We start from the raw sequence: 17087 nt of genomic DNA, 5'->3' as shown, positions 1-17087 counted from the left end.
CTTGTCTCTGACTCTCTCTTCCCATCTCTTTCTGTGTGTCTCTGTATCTCTGTCTCTTTGCTTCTGTCTCCTCCCCCTCTCCATGTCTATCTCTGCCTCTGTCTCTCTGTCTTTCATACTCATCTGCAGTTCTTCAGTCAGTGGTCTCCACATCCCATTTAAAATGCTAGTATTGAAAAACTGGGCCTCTGTTTTCATGAGAAGCTTAGGGTCAGTAACAGCTTTGCAATCTCCCTGAAGTTATAAATGGGAATAATAAGACCTTTAATACTTGCTTTGGAGGATTCTTTAGGAAGTTCAGTAATAATGAGATGATATATTTAGAGTGTTTTATAAACTATAAGGTTCTGTATACATCTAAGGTATTCTATGTCAAGCATAAGAGTGTTTTCAAATCAAATTTGATTAGGAAACACTGAATTGGGATCTTCCCTTGACTCTGGTCATTGTATCTTCCTATATTGTTTTTGGTTCTTATCAAATTTAATTAAGACACTAGAACAAAATAGCTTTTCTGAGATCTCACTTGAAAAATGAATTATCAAGTTTTCAAATGGTCATCTCTTTTGAAATTAGTATAACTTATGGGGCAGTTATATGGCACAATGGATAGAGTGCAGGGTCTAGGGACAGATAGACCCATCTTCATGGGTTCAAATCTGGCCGCAGACACTTACTAGCTATGTGACTTTGATCAAGTCACTTAACCTTGTTTGCCTCACTTTCCTTATCTGTAAAATGCGCTGGAGAAGGAAATGGCAAACCACTCTAGTATCTTCACCAAGAAAACCCCAAGTGGGGTCACAAAGAGTCAGACAACTGAAAATGACTAATCAACAAGAAAAAGAACAATGGTCATAGATATGAAGAATAAAAGTGTTTCTGGGTGGTCTTGAGTTTGAACCTTTTAGCTTTGACATGGTCAGATCACATTTTTTAGTGATAGGTCCTCACTCACAGTCATGGATTCTGAGAATAGCAACTTAAGATTCTGAAGCTTGGCCCAAGGAAAGCCCAAGACTTGAAAGGATTACATATGAAACTACATTTCAAGCAATTGATTTCCAAGGGAATCTTGCTACCCCTCACCTCTATCGGTTTTTTTCCCCATTATCTAAACTCCAAGACCCTCTGGGTTGACATATGTTTCTTCTGAGAGATACATGGTTGAATACATAAGGTATTGGACCAGGGGTCAGGAAGCCCTGAGCTAGAATCTCATCTCAGACACTTACTAGAGGGGCAAGTCGTGCTACCTCTATGGGACTTAGTTTACTCATACATAAAATGTAAACCTAGTCCCTGAAGTCTCTCCCATCTCTACATCTATAATCCTAAGTCACTTAACATTGACTCAGTCTCTTTCTTTGTAAAATTGCTAATAAAAATGGCATCTACTTTACAAAGATTCCATTTGAGCCAGTATATGGGAAGTGCTTTGTGCACCCTTAAAGCTGTATAGAGATGTAAGTTGCTACTGTCATAGCTTTGGACTCCTCCAAATAAAATCTACCCCCAGTCCAATGTGAGGCCCCCACAAATGGATCTGGATGTGACAGCAGCTGTGATTTTTCCAATGGAATAAATTGTTGCTCAGAAATGTTCATGTCCCGAAAATTGAAAACAAATCACATTATGAAAAAGATTCGTCTCCCTCTATTTTGATTGTGTACCTTACTCCGGAATGTCTCCACCAACTGGGATGTATTAAGGTCACTACTGAACTCAGCAAGGCGGTGTTCATTTAGCTGCTAACAAGAAGCAGGTGTTTTCCATGGGAGATCAATCATTTTTTCTGGAGTTTTTGTTTGGTAACCTTATTTTGGCAATGTGTCGTGTCCTGCCGAGGGAGCATACAGGGAGCTTGTCACACGAACTTTCTGGGAGCAGCTTGTGCCCCAAATGGACAGGCCTGGGGAAAAGATGTCAGCATTTTCACCTTTCCTGACTATAATAATTTTAGTCAATTTGATTGTTTTTTGGGAAGTTGGTTTGAGAAGTCTTTACTTGGCCATGGTTAAGGCACTGGTGTCAAACTCAAAGAGAAACTGGCACATCAGGATGCCCACAGGCTAGATGTTGACTTAGAAAACCACATATTAACAGCATCTATGTTTTTCTGAATTTTTATTTATTTTGTTAAATATCCCTCACTTGCATTTAATTCTGATTCTGGCTGCAACTCAGAGTGTTGTAGACAGCATGCTTAATACCTCTGGGATGGTGAACTAAGGGCTGGCCCTGACATCATGAAGATCCAAGTTTGAAAGTTTATTCAAACTCTCATCAGCTGGATGTCTTTGGGTAAGTCACTACCTCTCTCTGAAACTGTTTCGCTGTCTGTAAAATGGGGTTAATAATAATGCTGATGCCACAGTGTTGTTTTTAGGCTCAAATGAGTTCATTTAAGTGAAGAGCTTTGAAAAGCTTAAAACCCTATTTAATTATGAACTATCATTAATTGGAGATATTTTCATACAGGGGAAAGAGTGTTGTTGTTCAGTCGTGTCTGACACGTCAAGACCCCATTTGGGGTTTTCTTGGCAAAGATACTGCAGTGGCTTACCATTTTTATTTACAGATGAGGAAACTAAGGCAAACAGGGTTAAATGATTTGCCCAGGGTCACAGAGATAAGAAGTGTCTGAGGCCAGATTTGAATTCAGGGAAACGAGTCTTTCTGACTCTAGGCCTGGTACTTTGTCCATTGCACCATTCAGCTCCCCCAAGGAAAGAGTACTGCATCTTAAGTCAAAGGACTGAATTCTAATCCTACTACCCGTGTCACTTTGGCCAAATCATCTAACTGCTAGACCTCAGCTTCTTCAATGGCAAAAAAAGAGGAGGTTAGACTATCTGACTTCAAATGTCCGTTTTATCTCCAAATCTATGACTGTTACTAGTCTTGATGTATAAAGTTGGCCCTAAGTTTATAGAGGAAGTTTCTAGGTTTGTTTTTTTTAATTATTTAGACGACTTTTCCCTTGTATCCTACTTAAATTTGACTCTGTGCCCCTTCAACTCATTGTTTCTAGTTCTGCCTTCCAAGGCCAAACAGAATTCAATCTACAAACTTTTTCAAACCCCAGGCTATTGATTACTTAAACAGCCAGCTAGGATGTCTCCACTAAATCTTTTCTTCTTACCAGTCATCCCTAGTTTTGTTTTTCTGGGAAGAGAACTGCAGTACCTTGAGGGCAGGTGATGCCTTTTGTCTTTCTTTGTACCCCCGAGGTTTAGCACAGTGTTGGGCACACAGTAGGTGTGCTTAATCAATGTCAGTTGACTGACTGTGTCTCATTTCCCTTAACCATGCATGGGAATGGTCCTATCCCAGGCTTCTATCCCCTCCTCCCCCAACAGAATCTGCTCCAAGTGCCAGAATTCCTAATGAGAACTTTGATGATCTCTTACAGGAACCTTTTTAGCCTTCTTTCCAATATGCAGGGAATAATGATTTCTTCTTGTCAATGTGTTCACTCCTCTACATGATCCTGCCCCCGTAGCAATTAACCTGACACATAAATGATTGATGCACATTTCCATTTGATCCATTTTGTATAATGCACGGGACCAGCTCTTCTAAACCTACAACATCCATCCAAATTGAGGATAGCCCCCCCCATCCAATCCACCCAACAGACAGCTTTTGACTATCTACTGACCCTTTGATCCTAAGACCATACAAGTCACAACCCTTAAGGAGGTCATAGTGTAGTTAAGAAAGCCAGATGTAAAGGTGTGAAATGATTATATGTGTGTGTGTGTGTGTGTGTACACACACACATACATATATATATATTTGATATATAAATATATATATTTGATTATAATTTTAAGATGACTATAGAAAAGATGTCAATACTGGATTAATTGCCAGAAGAATTTAATTAGCAATAGGATTTCAGAGTGGTATGATAGGCTTAGAGCATACTGAACTTAAGCCAGGGAGTTTGGACTCTAATATTGCTCTGGTACCTACTAGCTATATGGCCTTGGCAAATGATTGTACTCCTATGTGGCTTAGCTGGCTGCCATACATACCTGCCTCCCAGGGTATTAGCATCAAATGAGATAACATAGGTGAACCTCAGTTTCTTCATCTATAAAATGGATATCATTAATGTAATTCTTAGAAGACCTAGCTCACAAGATTGTTTTGAGGATGAAATGTGATAAAGTATATGAGGCAATAAGTAAGAATAAGAATAATAAAGATTTGCAGACCAGTTTACATGAATTATCTCATCCCATCCTCACAACAAACCTATGAAGTAGGTGCTATTATCCCCATTTTACAGATGAGGACATTGAAACTGAGATAGGTTATGTGATCAAACAGATAATTTCCATCTAAGACAGGATTTGAACTCAAGTCTTCCTAACTCCAGCTTTAGCACTTTATCTATGATGCCAACCAACTGTCTTAAAGTCCTTCATAAGTGTCATCCCTTAAGTAGGGGGGAAAAAACTTCATCAGACTTAACAGACCTCTCAGCCTTCCTAGCTTTAGTTTTGTCTTTATTGCTATAAAACACATCTTGGGTCAAAGAAAGATTAGAAGACAGGTATTTTTAGATCCCTCCTTCAGGGGAGGAAAAAAAAAACTTTCTCTAGCTAAGCCTCAATTGACTAAATTGTTAAGTTGGTTTTTTTGAGGTCAAGAGCACTGACAGTTTTATTGTTTTATACTTATTTATTTATTTATTTATTAAATGCCTACTATGTACCAAGTACTGTGCTAAGTGCTAGGAATATAAAGAAAAGTGAAAGACATCCTGCTGTCACAGAGCTGTCAATGTAATAGTCCAGAGATAATATGAAAATAACAATATGCAAAGTATATACAAGCTAAGTCAGAAATGCTCAACAGAGGACACTGTTGATCCAGTGTCCAGAAGACACTGGAATAAAGAGGGATCAGGAAGAGTTTCCTGTAAAAAGTCAGATTTTAACTGAGACTTGAAAGAAGCCAGTGCAGCCAAGAGGCAGAGGTGAGGAAAGAGAACATTACTACGGGCATTGGGGGAGCCGGTGAACTTTCCCAGACACGAGAGATGGAATTTCCTGTTTGAGAAATATCAAAGAGATCAGGGTCCCCCGACTGAAGAGTATATGATGGAAAATAAGAACACTGGGGCAGGTGAGGAAGGGGCTGGATGGCCAACCTGAGTAGCTCACACTTCTTTGTATCCTGCCCAACATCTCTTCTGCGACCATGCCCAAAATAGGTGCCCAATTAAAGTCTGCTAATGATGGTTCAGGAAGCTAGAGCTATATTTCTAATTCAATTAACACATTTTATGAGGGGAATAAAATTAACTTTTATGAATTATTTAATCATATATAAATATGAGAAGGAGCCAAGACTTTTGAATGTGGAGAACTTCTTCCAACAACCCATTTTTGGCAGAGTAGATAAAATTCCTAGGGAGACGTCTAAGCCATAAGTGATTTGACCAAGGTTCCATAGCTAATAAGTATCAGAAGTCGGCTTTGAGCTTCATCCCAGGTCTTTGTGACTCTAAACACAGCGATTTATCTGCTGCATCATACAGCTTTAATATATGGTTGTGATTTAACCCAATTCAACAGGCTTTTATTAAGTGCCTGTTAGATATAAGACACTATACTAGGTATGTATTTAAATCTCTCTCAACCTCAGTAACCTGATGTGTAGTGTAAGAAGTCATTTCAAACTCTAAATCTTGTCATTCTATGATTCTTAGTTGTATATTTTATGCTGTAGCTTTTTTTATTAGCTTCTTCCTTTCTTTCCCTTTTAATATGTTGATTTAAATAGATAAGATATTATCAGTATTTTACTGGGGAGATTTCCCCACCCACTCAGTGTCCCCACAGAACATCCTGGACCATTTTGTCTATCCAGCTATTTAGCATTTAAAATATTTCTTTTTCCCCTCATATTTCGCAAACTCCTAGTCCCTAAGTTGTCTTTTTTTTTCTTCCTACCTCTACAAATGCAAACTTGTTCACTTCAATAAAAGCTATATTCGCCAAGGAAAATCAACAGTGTGCCCTAAAATACTCATTTAAAAGAGTGGTGGATCAGTAGAATAGAATAAGTACAAATTACATTATAGGAAATAAACATAGTAATCTAGTATATGATAAACCCAAAGATCCAAGCTTTTGGAACAAAAACTTGTTATTTGACAAAAACTACTGGGAAAACTGGAAAAAAAAAGTATGGTAGAAACTAGGTATAGACCAACACCTCACACGGTATACCAAAATAAGGTCAAAATAAGTACATGATTTACACATAAAAGGTGATGCCATAAGCAAATTAAGAGAGCATAGAGTAGCTTATCTGTCAGATTTATGGATAAGGGAAGAATTTAGGACCAAAAAAGATACAGAGAGCATTATAAAATATAAAATAGATCATTTTGACTACACAAAATTAAAAGTTTTTACACAAATAAAACCAATGAGACCAAAATTATAAGGAAAGCAGAAAACTGGGGGCAAATTTTGCAAAAAGTATCTCTGATAAAGGCCTCATTCCTCAGATAATATATGATAGATAGATAGATGGATAGATATGTCTAGATAGATAGATATGGAGAGGGAGAGAGAGAGAGAGAGAGAACTGAGTCAAATTTAGAGAAGACATAAGTCATTCCTCAATTAGATAAATAGTCAAAAAATATGAACAGGCAGTTTTCAGACAAAGAAATCAAAGCCATCTATAGTCATATGAAAAAATCACTATTGATCAGAGAAATGCAAATTAAAACAACTCCGAGGTACCACCTCATACCCATCAGGAAAATGTTGGATGTTGGAAGGGATATGGGAAAATTGGGGCAATAATAATGGTGGAGTTGTGAACTGATCCAACCATTTGGGAAAACAATTTGGAACTATGCCTAAAAGACTGTAAAACTGTGCACATCCTTTGATCTAGCGATGCCACTGCTAGGTCTATATTGCAAAGACATCTAAAAGAAAGGGGAAAGACCCTATTTGTACAAAAATATTTACAGCAGCTCTTTTTGTGGCAGTTAAGAATTGGAAATCAAAGGGATGCCCATTAATTGGGGAATAGCTAGAGAAGCTGTGGTATAGGAGATTGTAATGGAATATTATTGTGCTTGAAGAAATGACAAGCAGGATGATTTAAAAAAAATCTGGAAAGACTTGCATGAACTAATGCATAGTGAAGTGAACAGAATCAAGAAAAAGCTGTATGCAGCAACAGCAATATTATTCGATGAAGAATTGTGCATGACTTAGCTCTTCTCAACAATACAATGAGCCGAGACAATCCCAAAGGACTAATCATGAGGCATGGTATCCTCCTCCAGAGAAAGAACGGATATTGATCGAACACAGACTGAAGCATACTACTTTTCACTTTCTTTCATTTTTTCTTTTATTCAAGTCTTCTTGCACAAAATGACTAACATGGAAATGTTTTACGTAATTGTACATGTACACACTATATCTGGTTGCTTACCATCTCGGGGGGTGGGGGAAGGGGAGCAAAGGAGGGAGGGATAGAATTTGGAATTCAAAACTTTAAATAAAAATGTTTAAAAATTGGAAAAATACTCATTAAGAAAAATTATAATTCTCTTCATGGAACTAATTGATTGTAAACAGTGGTTCTCTGAAGTATTAGAGGGTCTTTTTTTCACTCCAGAATGTGTTCCTTTGAGCACTTACCCTACAAATCATCCCGGCTTTTATTTGGTTATTGCCTCCTTGCTTTCTACCAAAAATATCCTGTCATAAAAGTTGCTTAAAGTCATGTGTGTGTGCATATGTGCATATACACACATTCGTGTGTATGTGTGTGAAGAATCATGCCTTGAAAGTCTAATTAGAGTTGCTTGGATTCAAAGCAGCACACACAGACAGCCTCGGCTCCCACAATTATCAAACAGATGCTGTGGTGGGTTTTTCCCACCTCTTCATTTGCGTGACATTTCCATTTTCTCTGCATATTCTGAAGGCCAACAAGTGACTGCTTTCAGCTCCAAAGGATTCTGCTATGATAAGTCAAGAGGAGAATTACAAATAGTTTTACCTGTCAATGGCCCTGTCAAGTCATCTTCCATGGTGCCTTCATCTTCGGTTTCACCCCCCGCTCCCAACCCCCTGCAACAGTGAATATTGTTTCTCCGGTGACCTGCTTTAATTTGAATGGACACTTTTAATTAGAGCCTGAACATTTTCCAACTGTAGCATATGGTTTGTATAGAAGATTCAGAATGGCTGGATCATTCCCCTTTATGGAAAAGTTATCAGGCTGCTAGGCTGTCCAGTAAGAATGTGTGATCCTTTTTTTTTTTTTTTTAAGTGCCCACAATGGTAATTATTTTCAAAGAGTATATAGCTTTTCTGGCTGTCAGTATTCTGCAGAGTTTATAGGCAACTCCAGAGAATAAGATCAATGAAAGGCAGAATAGAATAATGGATTGAGGGTCTGCTTTGGAGTCAAGAAGTCATGGGTTCAAATCCTGCCTCTTGACAAATAGTGGCTGTGTGACCTTGGGCAATCACTTAAACTCTCTGTGCCCTCAGGCAACTCTCTTCAGAGCTTCCATGAATATGAAATCAATGCCCCAAACGACAATAACAAAACAGGTGGAGATATAGTGTTTCACAGAAACTATAAGGGTCAGGGCAGCTGGGTGGTATGGTAGATAGAGCACTAGCCCTGGAGTGAAGAGGACCTGAGTTCAATCCAGCCATGTGACCCTGGGCAAGTCACTTAACCCCAGTTGCCAAAAGAAAGAAAGAAAAGAAACTATAAGGTTCAAAAGGAACCTTTCTCTTGGAAGGAGAAGATCTGAGACCAGCTCAGTGAGCCCTTCAAACAACAAACATTTATTATGGTCCTACTCTATTCCAAGCACTGTGGTTGGTGCTAGAGATACAAATGGGGAGGTGGGTAAAGGAGTAAGCATTTCTATGAAACCTACTGTGTGCCAGGCACTGTGCTAAGCACTTTTCATAAATATTATCTCATTAGATTCTCATGGCAACCCTGGGAGATAGATGCTATTGTTATTTTCATTTTACCCTTGAGGAAACTGAGGCAAACAGAGGTATCTCACCCCTGAAACTGTTAGTGACTTATTCTGAGTCACATAGTTAGTAAATGTCTGAGGCTGGATTTGGACTCAGAAGTTCCTGACTTCAGTCCAGGTACTCTATCCACTGCATTTCAGCTGCTCCTACTTGAAAGAAACTTACATTCTAATGGGGAAGATAAGGACATATATAAGTCCATACAGAATAAAGGTGAAGTAAAGACAAAAAAATGAAAAATAAATAAATAAAGACAAAAAATGAAATAGTTGACAATAGAAAGTGTTCTGGTGTTTAAGAACCCTCCAGAGGGATGAGGGTGGAATGTACAGTTTAAGCTACATTATCTTTCCAGTTTAAGCTGCATTATTAATGTTTTCTCCATCACTTTAAGTCTACACAATCAACAAAAAATAAATCAGTCTCTGATTTGCAGCATTTACTTATTCCCAAGGGGTGTAAATACTGGTACTAGAAATGTGACAGTCAGCTCTCCCAAGCTGGTTGAAACTGGCTCCAGCACATGCCTGAACAACGCCCTTTGGGAAGGAGGGTTTTAGCAGTTGAGGGGATCAGGAAAAGTTTCCCATAGAAGGGGTAGATGAGGGGGATGTTGAAAGCTTAGTAGTGTGTTGAAGGTAGTCAAAGGAGACTGGGGTGGAAATCCCAGGTCCCAACACTTAGGATCATAGATTTAATGCAAGGAGTGAATTTTGAGGATGTACAATCCCCTCAGTTTACAAATGAGAAAAACAAAAAAACAAAAAACAAAGATACAAGCCTAGACAGGTCAAGTGATTTACCTAAAGACATGCAGCTACTAAGAGACAAAGCTAGGGGTTTGAACCCAGGACACCAGACTTCAAAAGCAACACTGTACGCACTGCCTTTTGAAATTCAAAGTTAAGTGCCCTTAGATAAGTCATCTACCTTTAAGACCCTCAATTTCTTCATCTGTAAAAAGGGAAATAGTAATACTTGCATTCTCTACCCCAGAGATTTGTTATCAAATGCATTATAAATAAATGTTAGCTGTTTTCATAGACAGACACATTTTTACATGTAAGAAGATAACCTCTCATATTACATATAAACCAAAACTAGAAACGAAAAACAGCTCTGAGTTCCCTTATTTGAGGAGTCATGGAGGGAAATTTCGGTTCTTAAAGAAGATTGAAAGCATTTGGGAAAACTCTCTCTAGCTAAGTATCACCTGCTTTATTGGGTTAGGTATGTAAAGTATCCATTTTAAAGGCCAAAATTGATAGTTTTTATAATCTCTCAGCCTCAGTTTCCTTGTGTGTATAATAGGTTCTACCATACAGGGTTGTTGTGTGGATAGAGTGAGATAATATGTAAAGTATTCCTCAAACCTTACAGCCTTGCGTGTTAGCTATTGCTGTTATTAATATGATTGTTATTATCTAGGCCAATCCATACCTGATAGGAATCCCCAAGATAACCTTCCTGACAAATTGACTTCCACATAAAGACCTTCACTAAAGGGAAAGAAATTTCTTCCTGAGGCATCTAGTTCCGCTATAGTAATACAAATTTTCTCTTCTAGAGGTTAAATAGTTATACTTTCTTAGTCCTGAGGAATCAAACAAATCCCACAACCTCTTTGAGCCTCAGTTTACCCTCTTGTAAAATGTGAAGGATCATACTCACATCCCCTACTTTTCGGGGTTGCTCAGGTCAAACGAGATGAAAGGTGTGGAGCATTCTGCAAATATAAGTTATGATTATGACTAATAAAGGTGATTCTTAAGGTCAGCAATACATTACTGGTGAATTTCATTTTCCACTCCCTTTATTCTTATTGCAGTTATCACTTACTATCCCCTAGTTTGCCGCTTCACAGACAGCCTACTCTGTGGTTTTTTTTTCCTTTTCTTTTTGTCCTTTTCCAATAACATTATTCTTCCCCAACCTCATATACAATATGCACTAGTAAATGTCAGCTTCCTCCTAAGTGGGGACAAAATGGTAAAACGAGCCCCAGCCTCTAAGTAAACTTTGTATTTCCCATTAAGTCTCTCCATTTGGAGGCCCTCAAAGTAAAATCCTGACCCACTGGCGCACGGTCTCCCCATTCCTAATCAGCGCCCATTCAACCAGAGCCATAACCAGCTTCCTAAGCTCAATCTGACCGCCTTCTCACCACTGATAATTCTCGATGCAGCCTTTTGAGCATTGAGTACAAATTTCAACAGACTCCCTACCCAGACAAATGCGCTTTTATCAGCCTCCATCCAGCCTGCTTCAGATTCTCTTTGAATGTTGCCAGCCTGTACTTTTCGATGTCCTTTCTTTGGGGGCTGCTTTTGTATTGCCACAGAATCAGACTCTGAGAAAAACAGGTGAAGGAGGTACATCCACCAGGACCAGAATGTGTGTTTTCTTTCCCAAGGTAGTTCAGCGCAAACTCATATCTTTCTCTTGTTTAGTGTCTCAATGTGGCCCTCATCTATGCCTTGTCTGGCTGCCCATAGAAATCCTGGAATAGAGAGTTTGGAAAATGTACTTTCCTCCTCTTTGCTGCATCTAGAAATCACCTGAAATTCCTCATCTACACCAGAGACATTCACTGGAATGGATAAAAATAAAATGTCTATGTTTAATCTATATCTGTCTGTTTTGGGAGCAGAGAAGTTGTTGTAATTCTACATTCTGGGCCACTCCTTTCATTATTAACATTCCTCATCCCCACTCCCTCCAAGTCACATCAATTAGATATGACAGTGGATACCATCTGGAGGAAGGAAACAAACCCATACCAATGATGAGTAGTTCTGTTTGTGTCTAATAGTTACTCATTCATTCATTCAACAAATATTTATGAGTCAATAATAGCACATGGTTATTGACAAAATCAGTGCAAGCTTGAGCTCTGGGAAAAGAGGCACAGCCTCCAGGGAGAAATAGACAATAGTGTTATTTGTAAACTCCCTGGTCAGAATACAACTGGAGGGTGGTAGTCTGTTCTAGGCGTCAATGTTTAGGAAGGACATTGATCAGCTAGAAGATGTCTCAAGAAGAGCAACTAGGAAAGTAAAGGGTCTTGATTTGTCATATGAAAATCAGTTGGAAGAAATGGAGGTGGTTATTTTAGAGAAGACCCATAGAGACTTCAGAAAGACACCCATGGCTGTTGTAGATGTGTAGACGAGGGATTAGATTTGTTTTGCTTGGTCCCAGAGTGCAAAGATAGGAGAAATGTTTGGAAGATGCAAAGAGGCAGATTGAGGCTTTTCTTAGCCATTAGAGCTGCCCCAGAGTAAAAGGGGTTGCTTGATGTGTGTCCCCTCTCATTAGATTCTTCAAGATTGGGTAATCTTGGGTATGTTGTAGAGTTTTGTTTTGTTTTTGTTTGTTCTGTTTTGTTTTTAGGTATGGGTTAGTCAGGATGCCTGTTGAGGTCCCTTCCAACTCTGAAATTCTCAGTATGATTCCATTCACTTTAGGACCCTAGGCTTGATGTTGAAGAAGATGTAGCAATAATTAAGATGAGGTATCTTGGCTGTTAATTGAGTTTATAAATGAGTAGAAAAGATGTGATACAATGTGTGGTATTGTTTAGGTGTAGATGCTAGGGGTGCTGGGACCCCAAAATTCCTGACACATGGGTTCTACCCGAATAAATTCAACTCAAGTCTTCTTTCAGCCAAAGACAAGATTTTATTTGAGATGAACCATACAGGCCAGACTCTTAAGGAATCTGAACATTAGTGACTGTCCATAAGGACAAGCGGACATGAGGAAATCTCAGTGTTTAAATGGGGGCCAGGCTGGATCTATATATACAGCCAAGTAATTTGGGGTGTTCAGAGGAGGGGCTGGGAGGAGGATCCTGAAGCTGGGGTGACTGGGGGAGGAGTTTAGGGAGAATCCCTATGGAGTGTCCAGGAGGTTGAATGGGGTCATCCGGAATAGACAATGGAGGGCCAGGCCCCACCAGGGTAACAAAGAACTGGAAGATAGTGAAGGAAGAGGTCAAATGGGGTCTGGATAAGATCAAAGATGGAAAATATACTAGGCTTCATTAGGGTATCAAAGGGAGATAAGACCTAGGCTATAAGGCCTGTTGATAGGAATAAGAATAAGAGATAAAGACCAATTGAGTGGATTATAGCCTCAGGCAACCACTCGAGACCTTTTTTGACAGTTCAAAGAAAGTTAAGGGTTTTCTGGGGCCCAGAGACAAATGGGACCCAAATTCTTTTTGGGGTGAGGGGCAAAGGTCTCAGCTTGGGCCCATACCCCAACAGTATGAGAGGTATAAATAATGCTATAGGTTTGGGTTTTTTTGGATGTAGGGAGTGGGGAGAGATACCTTATGGATGGAGAGATAAGGAAAGACTTCTTGGAGAAGGCGGCACTTGAGTTGGACTTTGGAGAATAGTAACATTTCAACAGACGAAGGTGGGGTTGGTGTAGCTAAGCATTTCTGACACCTGAAGAATAGGCACACGATGTAGAGAAGGCCATGATGTGCCAGAGAAGCATCAATAATTCAATTTGGCTGGAAAGTAAGATATGTGAACACCCAAGGGCTAAAAAGTATAATCAAGAGAGAAGAGGAGCTTAATATCAGTCTATGGAGACATTAGAAGTCAGGCTAATTAGTTTGAACTTTATTTGTTAGCCAATATGGAGCTATTAGAAGTTTTAGAGCAAGGAGAAAACATGATCAGATTTGCACATTAGGAAGAATCACATTAGCTTTCTGGGCTGTAACATGATGGGGTTGGATTGCATGACCTTCTGGCTCCAAATCTATACTCCTATAATAATATGATTAATATGTCAATTAGTGTATCATCAGATAGATTGATGGAGGAGGATAGAAACAAGCAGATCATTTAATAGAGAGGATACCTGTCTTCCAGTATATTAAGGGCTGTTGTAATCCTGTTGAAAACATATTAGCTGTGTTCTGCTTGACCTCAGAATCAGAAGCAATTAGTAGAAGACACAAAGAGGGAAATGAGTCTCTGTGTCAGGAAAATCTTCCTACCAATTAGACTTTTCCAGAGTGGAAGAGACCGCTTTGAAGGGTGGCGAGCATTCAAAGAGAGGATGGTTGAGCATTTGTTGGTTGTGTTAAAAATGGCATTCTTTTTGCATATGGTGTGGACCAGATGGCCACAGAGGTCTCTTCCAATCCTCTAATTCTGGGATCCTGTGATGATTGTGGTCCCAGGGGATGTTAATAAGGGCTTGAACTTAATGTACTGACAGTGGGAAAGGAAAAGAGCACAAAGGTGGGAGCATGGCAGTGCCACCAACAACAATACAGTGAATTTGGTGGAAGACCTCGTTGTTTGCCTGATGACTGTAGAGGGTTCATAAGTGAGCAGGGAGTGTTGTTGGTTTTGGAGATATTCTACAGATAAGAAGGAAATGTAGCTCTGCTGCTCTTTAGAGTTCTGGGGAGTTCTCCCCCTTTATGTAGAGCACAGTTGAATGTATTCTTTATAAAAATGGAAAGGAAAGAGAAAAGGATACAAGAACAAGAGAGTCAAGGAAAGAACCTTGCTGAATCCCAGCCTGTGGTGCTCAGAAAGAAGATAAAAAGCCAAAGAAGGAGCCAGAGAGTTGAGAGGAAGATAAGTAGATTATGTCATGATTTGGCATTTTGGAAACCAAATGGAAAAAAAATTACTCTGTGTGTGTATGTGCATTTAAACTAGACCTGTTATTTTACTGATATACAGAATTCTGGTAACTCCCTCTGTTAATGCAAATCAACACTTTTTTCACAACTCATAGTCTTAGAGAGATCCGTAGGGCACTGGGAAGGTCACTCAGTCAGTATGTGAAACAGATAGAACCTTAACTTAGGTCTTCCTGGTTCTCGATCCACTCTGCCTTAGTTTCCAAGGTGAAGAAAAAAGAGAATAGGAAAAAATGCCTCTGGATTTGGTAATTAGGTAATTTGTAGTGGCTTTTGGAAATATATTCAACAGAGTTGGGGGGAGGGAAGTGCTAGAAATCAGGTTGGGAAGGGTTAAGTGATACAGTTTAAAGAGTACTGACTATGGAGTCAGACAACCTAGGTTCATATCCTGCCTTTGATATGGTATGGTATAGCCATTGGCAATTCACTTAATCTCCATTTTTCTTCATCTGTAAAATATAGGGGTGGTGCTCAATGGCCTCCAACATCATTTCCAGCTCCAGGTTTATGATCCTAAAAAATAAGCAGGAGGTGTAATAATAGAGGCAATAAATGTAGATTCATTTTTTAAAGAAGTTTGATGGTGAGAAGATGGATAATGATGCTACAACCATGGACTGGGGACGAGGGAAGCCAGTTCATTAAGGTGGAGGGCCAAGCACAATTATAGGTGAGATGCACAGTGGGAGCAAGAGTGGGGGGACGTGGTATTATGATCAAGATAAAAAAAAAAAACAGTTCTAACCCATGTGAAAAGAACAGACCATCCTCAGTACCAAACCTTCTTTATTCTGTTTCTATGTAATATCTCATCTCATTTGGCCATGGTGAGATGTACTACCATTCAGTGGCCACCTACACTTGTGAGTTAACTCCCTCAACAAAACCTATTTACTACCTAGTTGACATAGGTTCCTCTTTCTTCAATATCTCGGTATGTTTTTCATGATGGTAAGACTGTCTCTCTGGATGGCCTGCATTGATAAAGGCAAAGAAGAAAGAGTTTATTGATTGAAAGGGGAGAGATTGAAGAAGAGTCCACAGAGGGGTTCATCATAGTTCTGGAAGAAATAAGAAGGATGCACCAAAGATTCAGATGGAGGGATTGGCCTTGGAAAGGAGAAGGAACTCTTCTGAAGTACTGAGCTTTGAGGTAGATAGGAGGATAGCCAAGGGTCCTCACTCTGATAAATTCTATGATACCTTCTCAATAACATTGAACGTGAGGCCATCCAGTGCTAATAAAGGAGGTGGAGTTGGAGTGCTTAGCAGAGAGGAGATTTGGAGCATCCACTGCTGGGGAAAATTTGATAAGGAGTAAACAAACGATGACCAAAAGGATTTCCTAGCTTCAGTGAGAGTGCCTCTGAATTTAGATGACAGGACCAGCCTCGTACAGTGGAAAGAATGTTGACCCAGATTTGAATCTCAGTTCTGCTACTTACCATCTCTGCAACTTGGAAAAATCATTTCACTTCTCTAGACCTCAGTTTCTTCATCTGAATTGAAGGGGAGGGACTAGATGGCCTTAGTGATCCCTTCCAGAACTAATTATATGATCCTATAATCCAGAAACACTCAGCATCCCAGAAGTACAAACACTGACAGTGGTTGGAGATGGCCAATGATTAGCAAGGTGGATATGAGTGATGGTCAAGGTAGCAAGGGATTCTGGGATGTTAGACCATCACTGACATGGCTGGCCATGGTACCCAAACTGGACAGAGAAACAAGTGAAGTCAGATAGAGATGGGATAAACTCAGAAACTAGGAAAGGGTTACAGGAACTGTGGTCAGAGTGACAGGCAAGATTAGTAAAAGTGAGGAAAAAAGTGAAGAATGAAAGGAGGAGTAACTGGAACCAGAAGAGGGCTTCTCAAATACTGGAAGCAGAACAGTTCCGGGTGACAGCAAACAAGGTCCAATGTGCCATGTGTGGATGTCTAGAGTAGAGTTGAATATTATTGACTTTCCAAATTACCCATATTTCTTTGCTTCTTTTTGTTTATCTATTTGTTTTATCTTCAAAAGACCTGAACCAAAAAAAAAAAGGATTTTTTACTCCCTGCAGACACCTACTATGAAATAAACACCTTTTTAGAATGGCACTGTTTGATGTTTCTTCACTTACAAGAGAATAAGCCTCAGCTGATACATTTGTACCCCAAAACAACAGTAATAAGCATACCAATGAGAATATACCTGGTAATTTTCCTAGCTAGAAGTCCTACATATAGATGCCATCAGCACTCTAGTTTTTGTGCACAATTATTGGCAGTCTTTGAATTTAGCCCGTTTTAAACTGAATTTACAACTATGGATGTTTCTGAAATAATTTT

The 17087-nt window shown here is 39.3% G+C and overlaps 1 protein-coding gene across 1 annotated transcript in view; it reads left to right on the top strand.

The window, feature by feature from the left end:
* LOC114053209 (EGF-like and EMI domain-containing protein 1) overlaps nt 1-17087 on the top strand; it is a 726964-nt gene that overhangs the window by 453744 nt on the left and 256133 nt on the right. The gene's annotated exons all lie outside the window — the stretch shown is intronic.

The sequence above is a fragment of the Vombatus ursinus genome, unplaced genomic scaffold, assembly GCF_900497805.2.
Source record: "Vombatus ursinus unplaced genomic scaffold, bare-nosed wombat genome assembly UNPS02014810.1, whole genome shotgun sequence".
NCBI lineage: Eukaryota > Metazoa > Chordata > Mammalia > Diprotodontia > Vombatidae > Vombatus > Vombatus ursinus.
This window is presented reverse-complemented; position numbering and strand designations above follow the sequence as displayed.